At 37.2% G+C, this 14,753-nt stretch overlaps 1 protein-coding gene across 5 annotated transcripts in view; it reads left to right on the top strand.

Moving 5' to 3' along the window:
• Positions 1 to 1,674: 1,674 nt before the first annotated feature.
• The window catches only part of LOC111584796 (myocyte-specific enhancer factor 2C-like), a 45,859-nt gene continuing 32,780 nt past the window's right edge, over positions 1,675 to 14,753 (top strand). The window contains exons 1-2 of one of the 5 annotated variants that reach the window (XM_035940893.2): positions 1,675 to 1,886; positions 6,357 to 6,462. The gene's annotated coding sequence lies outside the window, so the exon portion shown is untranslated. Of the gene's footprint in view, positions 1,887 to 6,356; positions 6,463 to 6,550; positions 6,798 to 14,753 lie in introns of those variants that run through there. The other 4 variants (XM_035940891.2, XM_023294063.3, XM_023294061.3 and 1 more) reach the window with 4 other exon arrangements.

Raw genomic sequence — 14,753 nt, 5'->3', positions numbered from 1 at the left:
ATCCACCTCTGCAGACTATGAATTTTTTAAAGATTTCATCCATTGGAAATCATACAACGACTGTGCAGCCTTGGCAGAGTGCTGTGCTCTCTGAGTGCTTTTCTTGTTGATTAATGATGCTGCTTTTAACAATGCTTACTTCTGTATATTTTTTTAAAATACAGTTATGTTTTAACACCGGTGAATGTAATTCATGGCTCTGATCAAATCACATTGATCAAACCAGTTTGCAGCTTTCAGTGCTTGTTTGAGAGTCTTGTAGAATTTCTCCTCTAATGTTGTTCAGTTGTTGTGAACTTATTATTTATTATTATAAATAATAACTTATTAAATAACTTATTTAAGTTATTGTGAACATTTATGTTGCATAGTCTTGATATGCAAAACTTGTCTTTAATGTGGGGCAGAAAAATGACCGCATAGGAATTATTAGAGTTTAAATTCCTTCAGTAAGTACAATCTCAAAGTTTACATTTATTTGAGTGTCAGAATATGTCTGTATTAGACAATAGTTTTGACACAAGAAGAATCATGACTAGAAGATGAGCCTGGTCTCAAAATGTAGATAAAACTGTGACCATTCACCTGCTGTAACTAAGTTTTGACCAACGATTACACATGGTAATAAGAACTGTAAAAGATTACCCAAAATGCACTTTTTAAAGTCTTCTGCAATTAATTATCAGAAAACAGATGAGACATCCAGGGTACCAATGCTTGTTTCTTATGACTCTATCTCATGGACATTAAACTGGTGCAGTTTTGCTGCTGAAACTATATATCCATGATGCTGATGCTCAAAGCTGGTTATAGAAAAAATGGTGTGGAACAAAAAACTGCTTCATGGCTTCAGATGGTGACACCTGGAGTGGATTTAAAGCTGGATTTGGTTGTTGTTTTTAACAGAGCTCAAATGTGTTTCTCAGAAAAATATTAAGTATTTAAAAATGAGCAAATTTTTCACCCACCTCTTTGTACCTCAAGGGGCTGTAACTGAAAATATTACTAGTATGGAGGCAAGATTTTGCACAACTTCATTAAATACACTGAAGTTATTGTACTTCTTGTGAATGGATCAGGTGGGAACTTTTTTTCAGATTTGGTTGATTTCATACAGAATGCCCCTCCTAGGAGTTAGAGTTGTTCTGCTGCTCTTATGTCTAGAAACTAGCGGGGGTGTGTTGTTTTTGGGCTTTCAGCTACTCAGCCGTGTTACTGCACCAACATCCGACAGATTCATAGATCATGGAGCAGCCCAGCCTCTCCTCCCTGTGCTCGGACCTGACAGGAGTGGACAGCTGAGGGTAATCCTCCGCCAAGCAGATGCTCCGAGTGCTGATATCTAGGACACGCTAGCAGGTTTGATCTCTCTCTCTCTCTCTCTGTAATGTGTCGAGCCGCCGGCCTTTGGGCCAGTAATCCTGGGCTCTTACACTGAGGCCCTCAGAGGCCCCTGAGTGTCAGCAACACATTTTTTTCTCTGCCGCACACACTCACTCAAGCACACACACATCGAGCACAAACACACTCTCTGGCAGCAGCAGTGACACCTCGGAGCTAAATATACTGCGAGCGACGGCGACAGGTGACCGGGCTCCTCCACACACTCGGACACAGGAGGTCAGGGGGTGTGCGGCGGTGCTGGTGGGACGGAGGCGTTGGAGGGCGTTGACTACTTCTGCTGCTCAGAGCCCACAGAGCTCAAATCCAAACCAGTTCTGGGTCCCCCCTCTTCTAAGCCAGCTGGTCTGGCTTAACATCTCTGCTTACATTTACGTCTTCCTTTTATTTTTTGTTTTCTAATTAATCCTGTCTTGTTTGATACAAGGGATTGAAACCCACAGCTGGAGCTGCTGGGAAACCTTCCAGGTGAAGACAAAGAGCAGGTGAGTCAGCTCAAATAATGTGTGTTTGTGTAAGGAAGGGTGATTGCTTGATCTGGGTTGGAATATTGCTGAGTAATGCATTAGAGAAGAAGGAGAGCATGTTTACGACACAGCAAAACAATAGCTGAAACTGGAAATGTAAACTGAACGCTGGATTAGATTAGAGCAGGAATAGTAGATTTTCTGACCACCTGGTGGCAGCAGCTATAAGTTGAGTGTCGTTTCAAGCATACAGCAAATACAGAGAAACTTTTTTTTTGTTGTCATTTTTCTGGTTGTTGGATGTAAATCCAGTATTCAGCGTCTTTTAGCTCAGTTGCTGGACTTCAAATCCCTCTTTGGCTACTAAACGTTCTACATTTAATAGGAGTAGGCTACTTGTATATTTTACTGAAATTAAAGCAGGAAGTGCTTTTTGGACAGAGTGATCCCTTTCAAAGAGTTATATAACGATATAAATATATCATATACCGGGAGTGTAATTATTAGTGCTATACCTTCCTAAGACCTGCCGTCCACATATGCGGACATGTTTTTTTTCAAAAAGAGCATATTGTTCATAATAATAATAATATTCAAATATTAGATATTATCCGATTATTATATTTATTGGTTGCTCTTTATCCTAAATAACTAGAAGAGATCTAAAATGCAAGCCCAACCAAAGCTCAGGTCTCAGGAGGTTAACATGTAAGTAAAATTTTAATATTACAGCTGGTGGACATCGAGCTCATTGTTACTACTTTATATACTGTTGGGTAACAAAGCAGTTTGGTTCACTTGATTGTCAATATGATTAAATCTGTCTTTTCCCTACCTAAACATAAAGCAGTGACTCTGTTAAAAAAGAAAATCAATAAATAAAATATAATAATAATAAAACATCAATAAAAAAGTTTCAATAAAATGACAAAAATGCATGTAGAAACTAAATTAATAAAAAAATATAAAAACAATAATTCTACAAATAATTAAATACCTATTAAAACAATTAATTGAAAATTAATGTGCATTTAAAAAAGAACAAATAAAAAAAGTAAATTGGAAAAAGTATGTTGTATAATGTTAAAGTAACATTACCACTGCTTTAATTGTAAGCAACATTTTAATGTTACAACTAGTGGACATACAGGTCATTTTAACTACTTCATATATTGCTGAATAATCTTGTGCTTTATGAATTCTTCTATATATTCTTCTTACAATATAGACAAGCAGAGGAGAGGACAACATTGCACATCTAACTGAAAGTAAATTTAGTCATATGTTGAGTGAATGAATAAAGTGTTTACTGGCTTCAAATATTGTTCTTAGATTAGTACATTAAGTTCATAAATTAATTAATACAAGTAAAAATATGTCTTTCTGTTTGTCTGCTGAACACATATTAAATATTAGGTTTGTCAAAAGCAGACAGACACTGTCCTAATATATATCATTATATCACCAGAAAACACAAATCTCATAAACCAGTTTAAAAAAATAAGCTTATCAGTGCTCTCTGGTGGACAAACCATAACCAGAAGCTGTCTGTAAATGCCATCAGACATACAGTACTGTGGAAATTTTGCTATAATATTTTTCGCATATAGATAAATATACAAGGAAGAAATCTACAATTCAACAGAATGAAAACATTAAAGCTGCAGGCTGTAAAACCACAACAATGAGCTGAAACAGGTTGAAAAGATGTGTATAGCTGCAGAGTCACGATAACTGTCTGTGGGTACAACATCTCTCACGTTACATGTCGTTATTAGATCCAGTGTTAATATGAGAATATTGATTAGTGCAGCTTTAAACACTGTTGTTTGGTCTGGCAGTGCAGGGGAGTTTGAAGAAGCAGGATTTGTATATATTCGCTTGTTGTTATGCTTTCTCAGTGAATTTTAAATTGGGAGTTTGCATTTTTGCTCTTTGTATGCACATTAGTGAGACCGAGTGTTTGTGACATGCAGAACTTTGAAAAGATATTTGTTTGAAATTACAATTTTGTACAATATAGAATTAAAGTGCTAAAGCACATTTTTATACCTACATTTGTCTTACCATAACTTTTCATATTAAAATTTTACATAGAAAAATGCTTTTTGAAATTAGAAATCAACAAGAAACAACATACCCCAATGAAAGTAGCAGAAGCTATTAAAATAATACAACATAATGACACATCAGGAATAATAATTTAAAAGTACAACAGGCATTAGAACAATAAAATGTGACAGGAGCTATATTGCTGGTAATTGCTGAGTATTTTTAGTGAAGTTTTTAAGTTATTTTCAATTGATTTATTAAATGAACAAAAACTAAACACAAAAACCATTTATTAACCCTCTGAAATTTACTAGAGTCAGGAAATGTGTGACACGTTGTTCTGTCAGGAAAAAATAAAATAAAATAAGCTTAAAATCATGATATTTTATCAAAATCATTTTTTCTACATCTCCTTCAAAGATACACTGAAGATAAACCGTTTGCACTAAACACATCATGTAAATAACTAAAAATTCTGCACTACAGAGAAGCCACGACTGACTCTGAAATTCTGAGAGTTCTCAGTTGAACTGCAGGCTGTGTTTCCACAGAGCTGAGAGGAGACGACAAGAGAGACTGAGAGGAAATAAAATAGAATGGATAAAAAAAATAAATAAATGCAGCATGGCTCAAAAATGATATACAGAGCAGCAAGTTGTCAGCTAGTTGTTGGAGGATACATTCAGCATGGTGCAATATCTTTGTAGAGTTCACGTTATTAGTGTGAGGAAGTTTGTAGAGGCTGCATATATATACACTACCGTTCAAAAGTTTGGAGTCACTCAGACTATTTCATGTTGTCCATGAAAACTCACACCTTTATTCATGTGTTAACATAATTGCACAAGGGTTTTCTAATCATCAATTAGCCTTTCAACACCATTAACTAACACAATGTAGCATTAGAACACGGGACTGATGGTTGCTGGAAATGTTCCTCTGTACCTCTATGTAGATATTCCATTAAAATCAACCGTTTCCAGCTATAATAATCATTTACCACATTAACAATGTCTAGACTATATTTCTGATTCATTTAAAGCTATCCTAATTGAAAAAAACTGCTTTTCTTTCAAAAATAAGGACGTTTCTAAGTGACCCCAAACTTTTGAATGGTAGTGTAAATGTAATCGTAAAAATCTAATCTAAAAATCTAAAAATCTATATTATGTGGAGCCACCATTTTTTTCCCCAGTGCTGGTAACACCTGCGAACATTTAGAAATTTTGGACAAATTGATTCAGTCCTTAAACTAACCACATGTGGTGTGTGATTCCATCGGGAAAATGGACCAAATCTCAATCAAATAATTTGTGAAAAGCAACTATTTTTCCCTAACCAGATTAGTCAAAAACAAAAACGTCTTTGCACCTTTGTGCAACTGTGAAGTCGTGAGTAACTCAGCTGAGAGCAATGTGGCAAATATTCTGTAAAATTGACAGTATTTGGAGCCCTGGTGTTGAAAATCATTATGATCTTTATTATATCCTTATTATTAAGACCAAACTGTGGCATAGGACTCTGAAATTCGGTTTGAAGTTTACAGCTAAATGGCAGCTATTCTTTAGGCGATTATGAGGAAAGTTTCCGAGCAGAATAAAACGTGTTCCATCTGTTTCTCATGTCTCTGCGCACAATGTGGGTCTGATAACTTTGGTTGAAGTGCAGCCTGAGCAGTAGGTTAGCAGTGGGTTGTTAGAAAAGCTGCATGTCATGTTGCCTGGCACATGCTCACCATTACAGAAACACGGAGACTTGTCCACAGTAATGTAAAACTGTCCCAAATGACTCAAAAATTGTCCAAAATGACTGAAAAATTGTTTAAGATGATTTGAACCTTGTCCCCAAGTGACATTAAAAAAACAAAAAATGCTACATAAAACTGTTTTCGAATTCGGTTTGAAATCAATAGCTTAATAGCAGCTAATGTTTAAGAAGCTACTAAAGAGAAGTCAATTATGTCTTAAATACATTTAATTTACTCTATGATAAGACAAAGAAAAACTGAAAATTACTGCATTTTGGAGGTTAAAAGTAGGTGGGGGAATTCCGTTTTTGGTTAAAAAATGTTTGAAACCATTAATAAATTATGTTTTGCTATTTTTTGATCATGTATAAAATACCAGACTGTCCCATCACTGGTTTGAACATTATTAATAAGTGAAAGTGCACTTTCAATAGTTTCCACTGAGAGGCAGCAGTGAACCCGAGCACAGACATAAAGTCTTTATAGTTCGGAGACCTGTTGAAAATGAAAATTATTATAAAAATAAATATCAAATGCTGATTTAAAATCCAGGTTGTCAGCCATTTACTTTAGTTTTGTTAAAGATTCTTTTTTTTTCTTTTTAAATGGAATGTTTCACCACTATTCGTTTCATTTGTGCGTCTTGCTGCGCGTGCGTGTGGATGCGCGTGCCGCCTCCTGACGCCCAGGTGCTCGCGGACAGCTTGAGCAGCGCGTGCTCCGAGAGGAGACGGACGGATGGACTGACCCGCTGGACGAACACACGGACGGAGACATGCAGGACTGAAGGTGGAGGTAAGCGGTGTGTGTGTGTGTGTGTGTGTGTGTGTGTGTGTGTGTGTGTGTGTGTGTGTGTGTGTGTGCGCGTGTGTGTGTGTGTGTGTGTGTGTGTGTGTGTTGGACTGATAAACAAGCGGACACAAACAGCGGCGCTAATCCTCCTCCTCCTCACAAGCTGCTCCGCACTTTCTGGACAACTTGGCTTGTTTTCGCGCGGTGCGGCTCTTGAGTTGTATGTAGCCACGGGCAGGTCGCCTCCCTCTGGCAGGACTCTGAGGAAACACTCGGAATCTTTTCCCGACAGTGAGGAATGAAAGCGCGGTGGTTTTACTTTTCTGCAACAGCTCTGGGTGAGTGTTTGGAGAAAGTTTGTAACGATGGACTAAACGTTCATCCAATGTGTTGATCTGCACGGCCGGAGTGACCTCCTGAGGGGCCCCGGGCCAAAGTTTGGTGTAACTGGACTCCAGTTATACTTGACACCCTGAGCCCCACTATCTACAGCTGACATGGCAACAATTTTCACAATTGAATAATAGGTTGTAATTGGACAAGTCGTTTTTAAGCAAAAAAAAAAAAAAAAAAAAATCACTGGTACCAGCTTTCCAAATGGGAAATTACTAGTTTTCCAATTTTCTACAATCATAAACTGAAAATTTTGATTTCTTTAACTAATTTTACCAGCTGAGTGTGGACATGGCTAGAGTTTAAAATTGTAGATAACCAGAAAAGTAGCAGATATTTACAATAAGAAGCTGCTTCCAGAAGTTATAAACTGGTTATTTTTTTTAAAGTGATATTAAGCAAAAAAAAAAAAAAAAAAAAAAAATCTTAAAGGTCCCTGGGATCAGTTTCTCAAGTATAAATATTTAGATTCCTAGTTTTCTACCACTGTAAACTCTAAATTTGGACTCTTTGGACAGATTAAACCAGCGTAGTGTGGACATGGTCTGACATTACGGTCATAGAAAACTGAGAAACTAACAAATATTTACAGTAATACACTAATGCCTGACTTGTTTTTGACAGTTTTGCTTAACAAAATGACTGTTCCAAACTGTAGCAGTGTTCACTACTAAAAATGACTAATTATTTAAGTAATTTCACCATAAAATCACCAAAATTCTCTGGTACCAGATTCTCAAATGTTAATATTTGCCATTTTGCTAGTTTCAAATTTTCCGCCAATAGAAACTCAAAAACCTAGAAATTATTTATTGTAAAGTAAATAATGATCGTAATAATACGATCATTATATATTATAACAATTAATTAATATTTTTTATCTTTTTAAAAATAATTTTAATGTCAGCTTCTATCTCTTTCTATCTCTTTGGTGTCTAGATAACATACAAAATAAATATGAATATAGTTTAGATGATTTTTTAAGCAAAAAAAAATTCTAAGACTTCTCTGGCACTAGTTTACTATTTTTTGTTCATGGTACACTATTTTTAAAAAAAATTTTATTTTATTTTTTTTACCTTTTTTGATAAATTGCTTATGTTGGCATGGTCTGTAGAAAAACAGAAAACTAGTTAATATTCACATTTGAGAAGCTGCTAACAATAAACTTTGCATTAAGAAGTCATCAAATTAATGATTTAGAGTACAGGTTGGGTGTAGGGTGTCATGTATAAAATAATTCCATGTGAAACCCAACTTTACAACTAAGTTCAATGTAACTATAACACTGATTCTGTTTTTCTATGATCTTAAGTTCACAATTGAGAGTCTTTTGATGGTTAGTCTGACAAAACGAAGTAATCTGACATGACAGCGTTTCTACAAAGCTCAGATTTCCAAAGTGTGGGGTCTGTTTTAGTTTGAATCAGATTAAAAACAGTTAACTTTTCTTTGAGTAAAGCGAAAAGCTGTGTCCTTGTAAAGACACTGCAAACATCAGTGTGATATCATTCACTTATGCTGAGCAAGGAACATATGGTTCAGTGTCTATGCCACAAGTGACTCATTCTCTGCTTATGGAGGGGTGTTCCTAAGAAGACCACATGTATTAGATCAGGTTTCCTGCGTCTACATGTGGGACCTTTAAAGGGGCTTTAATCAGTCATTTAGCCTGTATTTGTTTTTTGAAGTTGATGAGACACTTTGAACTTTGTTGTCATATTGCTCCACCTGCTATTACACATCCAAACATGACTGATGACGTGACAACACACAAGTGTTTGGAAATCAGTTGGGAGCCTTTGTTTGAGTACTCATCAGGTGCTCTTCCACAAAAAGTTCCATGAACTATTTTCCAAGAACTACCAATAAAACATTCTCTATGACATTGTTGTATTTCCACGGCATGGCCAAAGCCCCAGGCTGATGAAGCAAATTAGTACACCAGCAGCATTGGAAAAACAAAACCAGTCTAGACTCTGGGTTGTTGTCACTCCATTGCTGTAAAATCTCTTGGGCTGCTCCATCCTGATTATTGTTGGCCTCAAAACAACTAGTTTGTAGATTCAGGTTTTAGAAGTGCAAGATGTTTATGAATATGTGTGTAGTTCAGCAGTCTGCAACGTTCAGCACTACAAGCCATAACCCAGAATTCAAAGTGGCAATTCCCCAGAAAGTCCCTAGAACTTCTAATAGTAGACACTAATGTCCAGGAACTTTCCAGAGGACTAACATGTTCCTTCAAACCATTTTTGGTCCAAAGAATAGGCAAATCGGACAGTGAATGTAACAGAACACAACCACTGTTCTTAGTTATCCTTGGATTAGTTCGATCATCCATGTATAATTTTGTAGGCTCACAAGCCAAATGTTTAAATTAGTCAGGTTATTTGTTAGAGTATATAATGTTGTTGATTCTTGATACTAACTTTAATCAGGTAATGGTAAGGTATGTTTTTAAAAATATTGTAAGGTTTTAACTGTAGTAGCTAAACTAGTCAGACAAAATCACACAATAAATAATACTGTTGATTCTTAAGTAGGGATGTCCTGATCAAGTTTTTTTGCACCGGATTTGACCTAAGGCATGTATTATTTAGCATCTGTCAACACTTTATACAAGATAACTAACACAGATTATCTATAGTACCCTGTTTGTGCCACCACTAGGAGCATCTAACTGTTTAATACTGCAGTGACCAGACAAGGCAATCACTAGCACTGCATGCTAGCAAGTTCTGTTATAGCATGCAGTTTAATGTGACTGTCCGACAAGGACAATGCCGCCCATTGTGTGGGTTTAGTTAGTGAAGGGGCACCATGACAAAGACTCCTGTGGGACTTAATAACCTCTGGGCAGAGAAAGAAATTTTGATGTCCATAAGTATTCCCAGTCTTTTTAAAAGTACTACACCCTGGAGCAGGTACTTTTGGGAATTAAATATCACACGGTCTACACAGTTACAGGATTCTAGTTTTATTTTGGGGGGTCTACCAAAATATGTTTGCATATTTTGATGTGCAAAAGCATATTTTTTTTTGTCAGGAGCTTGTGAAAACCAAAAATGGATCTAGGCCTTTCACTCTTTAGGTGTATAAAAATATGACTCAGCTCTGCTACTCAATGTAGAAATAAGCAACTGTGTTTTTAAAACTGCTTTAAAGAGCCAATATTCCTCGCTTTTACAGATTTCTAATTTTATTGTTGTGCCCTAGCAGAGCTCTAGTTTACATGCTATAGATAATGTTCAAGTACACATTTTCCACATACTGTACATTGATGCATCATCTCTTCTCTGCCTCCGTTCAAAACACTCAATTTTAACTACTGTTGCTTTAAGGCTTCTCTCCTGAAAAGTCCAGTGAATGGTCAGCTGACCAGACCAAATCCAGATAATGCTGGTTAGTAACTCCAGATCTCTGAGTACAGGCAGAGAGTATAGGTCTAGCAGAAGCTAGAATGAGAAAATAGTGTTGGACAGCAACAACTGCTCTTTCTTAGCTAGCTGTTAGCCAGGCGTTATGCATTTTCAACATTCAGTGTATTCAGGTTATTTTTTAGTTCAGTTTTATTTACGTAGCACGGATTCTCAGCATATGGCATCTCAAGTAAGGTACAGACCTTATGCATTACAGACAGAGAACAGAAAACCCAACAATCCAAAGATGCCTTTAGATTCCCTGTAGTGACTTTGGGAAAGATTGAAAAATACCCCGGGATAGGGAGGGGAAAAAAAATCTCACAGAACCAGGCTCAGGGAAGGCGGCCATCTGCCTTGATCAGTTGGGTGAAAGTGAGGATGGGGGCCGGGTGGGTATAGCAGGGTATATACAGATGTCTTACATGGTGATGTAGATAGGTAATGGAAGGAAAACCTGCAGGTAAGGAGCAGCATTTTCTGTGAGAGGAAAACTTCCTTTGGTGTGGACCTTGTAAGTTTGCTGACCTTTTACATGCAAAAAAAAAGCAGCGATATAACAGACTGGAGGACATGAGGAACCAAAAAGCAGAATATAGGCTCTGTAACGTATCTCCCTGGATCTTCATTTAGTACCCTCCTTTCTCCTGGTTCCACTGGGCAGAGTCATTGAGTTTCTCAAAAGATTTCTGCTAAGGGGGAATTCTGTGTTTACTTGCATGTAATCTATAAACACAGTTGTGTGCCACCACAGACAGTAGACTCCACAGAAGCTCCAATGCTTCAAAAGCAGTCAGCCTGTTCTCCATTTCATGCACTTTGCACTCCTCTCCACAGTAGTACAGAAAACATATAGTTCTGTAGGTTACATCAGAGGCTTTGACAAAGGAGGGTTTGTATTAGAGAGTAATAGGGGAAGTTCAGTTAAAAGGCCTGCAAGCCTTTAATTAAGTGAATGTACAATTTGTAAACTATGTATCTACAGCATCTGCTCTGTTGTACACTGCTGGGCTTTATGTCTCTTTAAACCTTCTGAACCCCAAAACACACCCTTAGGACAGAAAGATGTTGTCAGCAGTTGTTAGATCAAATATCTATAGTATGCATAACTACCACTTTTCCAGTGTTGGTAACTCCTAGAAGAAAGTTGGACATGTTGATTCAGGGCTGGCTACATCAAGTACATTAACTAAATCTAAGCTAAAAATTTTGATATTTGTAAGTATCTCTGTTAAAAAATTGCCAAAAATAAACTGTTTGCTCTAAGCAGATTCTGTACAAAATACAAAGACTTATATGCTCCTCTGCATGACCGAGTTGACTGTGTTTACACAGGGCAAGGAGGAGACAAGTATGGTAACAATTTTAAATGGTAAATTGTAAAATATGTATAGCACATGGAGTCACCATTTTTACCAGTCTTGATAACGCCTGTGGACACTTGGAAAAATGTTGATTTCACACGATTTTTCCATTGAAAATCTTTACCAAAACTAAGCTTCAAATCGTGGTATATCACCCAAGTCCCTCTATTTTGCTTGTATTATATTTAAAAATTGCCCAAAATAAAAGGCTTCCACCAGCAAGATTTTGTAAAAAAACACAACACTCGGCTGTGATCAACAGTCAGGAGACAAAAATTCCGAGACTTTGTGGCTGAACTGCAGGCTGTGTTTACACAGAGCTGAGAGTAGACGAGGATGTACTGATCAAAGAAATTCCACTTTTTATTCTTTTTTTTGGTATTTTTTGGCATTATTACAGTGTCTTACTGCACAGAAGAGATTTCTCTCTACTAGAGAGCCATGATTGTACTGTTTCCATAGACTGACAAATGAGCCCACAATGAGGAAAAATGTGACGAGAGTGGAAAACACCCAGGGTTCAGAGGGTTAATGCTCTGCTCATTAAACTTTAATAAGCTGCTCTTTGTTGTTTTCTAATCAATCAGTAGCTCTAAAAAAAAAAATCGCTAAACATCAGACTCTTTGAGGGTCACATGGGTCCAGCTGTCCATCCACCCTCTATGGTCCAAAGCATGAGAGTCCAACTCCCCGCTGCCCTCTCAATCCTCACCCCTGCAACTTCGTCCCACCCCCATCCTCTGTGGCTCTCAGACATGCAGAGTGTCCTGCCAAGGAATACAAGGGCACCGCCACATGTCACCCATTAGCTGCTGTGTAGACACTCAGAAAATGTACACCACATAGGCACACTCAGTGACACAGCCCAAGTGTGTGTGTTGGGAAGTAATTGATGAGGGAGCAACTGAGGAGAGGCAACTGATTTCCATCACCGCTCGCTATTCAGTCTACGAATCAGAAAGCAGCCGTATTGTTGTTTGGGGTAAAAAGTTCATTCTTTTATTTTTGGAGTCCTTCTGTTTCACACTGAGTCTAAGAATAGCGAGGAGGTTTGTACGCGGAGGGTGAGGTGGGTGGAGAATTGCCGTCATCCTGCAGAAGATCAAACTCTGCAGTAAATTACACCTCCAAACGCTTGATTCTTATTGTTTTAAGCACAACTCCTTGGCCTAAAATTCCCTCTCTCTGTTGCAACATGCTGAGTGTGCTTGTCGGAGAGCACTCTAAATTTAAACCGTGTTGATCCTTGTAGTGTTGTCCTGAAGCGAGGAAGGCTCAGCGTGACTCACACACTAGATATTCACTCTGCCACCGGCGTGTTGCTGCTTGCTGCAGATCGTTTTGATACTATCACATTGCTACTCGTAATTTTTTTTTTGTTTTTGTTGTGGCAAAACATGCCAATTATGGCTTCATGTCAGAAGCTGTCAGTTGGTGCATTCCAGACAATAACAAAGGGGGAAAAATTACACAGTGCACTTCATTAGGGCTGTAAATGATTATTACATTAGTCAATAGTGATTGATGCTCCTTATTTTTTGGAGTGTAAAATATGCATCACAAGTTTGTTTTGTCCAACCAGCAGTGAAAAACTAAAAGTATTTGATTTAAAATCATGTAAAATAGCTGTGATAACACACAAAATTGTCCACAATTCATACTGTAAGAGGTCAGAGACTGTCAGTAATTAAAGGCTCTGATCTGTTTACTCTAAAGTATTTTTCCTCACTGTGAGCTTGTTTTCAACAACAGTGTAAAGTCCTGCACCTCCATGTAAACAGCACAAGCATGGCAAGAAGTGGACAGAACTCAGAAAGTCTTCTCTGCACTGTGACACAGTTAGAATTGCCATAAATTGCATAAAGGAAAACAATGGAATTTTTTTTGATGATTAATTTTAAAGAAATTTTAAAAAGTCTGGAATCAACATGTCCAACTTTTTTTTTTTTTTACAAGTGCTCACAGGTGTTACTAGTACAGGAATAAAATGAAGTGGATTGACATACTACAGATATTTGCTATTTACATTTTTAATTAGTTTCCATACATGTCTCCCCTCTGCTCTTTGTAAACACAGCCTGAAGTTCAGCTGATAATGTTCTGAATTTTTTCCTTGAAGTGTTGGTCACAGCTAAGTCAGTTATTGCTTCACAGTATGTGTTTCTGTTCTATGTCTATTGTTAAACAAGATGTGTAGAATAAGGTGATTTTATTAAATGTCATGTTTTAAGCTTAGATTTAGTTATTTTTGAGATAGAACTGCGTGTCGTACATAATTAGACATCTGGACAATTCACAGTTGTCTCTGTTTTACAGTTTCTGGCCTTATTTTAAAGTTGTTGTTTTTTTTTAAGATAACATCTCTTTCAAACCTGATGCAAATTTGGGGGTTTAGACAGTTTAAATAAAAAGGGCAACATGCTTGGAATGAACGGAAATGACACATTAACAACAGAAGGTCCAATTTGATTTTTAGAGCTGCACAAAGTAACAAATTTCTCTGTTTCTGTCAACACTGAGGACACGGCCATCTTGTTTGAATTATATTTAATCAGATTGTCAGCGGCTGGTCGATTGAGCCAAATGGTGTGGTAGTTTCAGGTTCTGGCTGCAGGAATTAAAGCATTTTGTGTGAGGTAAAACATTATACACAATTCAGATCACCTGCAGTGTCTGCAGCTTTAAAGGCTAACTCTACTAGCATGCTGTAACTCATAGACAACAGTTGGTGCTCTGACAAAACGTTCACAACACTATTGAGTTTACGTTGCAGGAAGCGTTGACATGAAAAGCATGTTCTGGCTGTAGGAACTGCACCTGTACAAACTCTGTAGGGTAGTTACTTCTAGAGCTTTTAATTGGAATGTGAAACAACGCTATTAGCAGATCACATAGGCTGCAAATGTGGATACATGTAGCAACACTTGTCAACCCTAATGTTTAAACTGTTTTTCAAATTTCTGTCATTGTGTGACAGTCACATTTCTAATGGTGCCTCGTGTGGTTATGCTCCATCACATTTTAAATCTATTACACAGTGAATATTAAACTGAAGCTAGACTTTAAAAAATACATTCCAAATCAAGCTATAATCAAAATATCTCAAATGAATTATTAT

The sequence above is a fragment of the Amphiprion ocellaris genome, chromosome 17 (genome assembly GCF_022539595.1).
Source record: "Amphiprion ocellaris isolate individual 3 ecotype Okinawa chromosome 17, ASM2253959v1, whole genome shotgun sequence".
Taxonomy (NCBI): domain Eukaryota; kingdom Metazoa; phylum Chordata; class Actinopteri; family Pomacentridae; genus Amphiprion; species Amphiprion ocellaris.
This window is presented reverse-complemented; position numbering and strand designations above follow the sequence as displayed.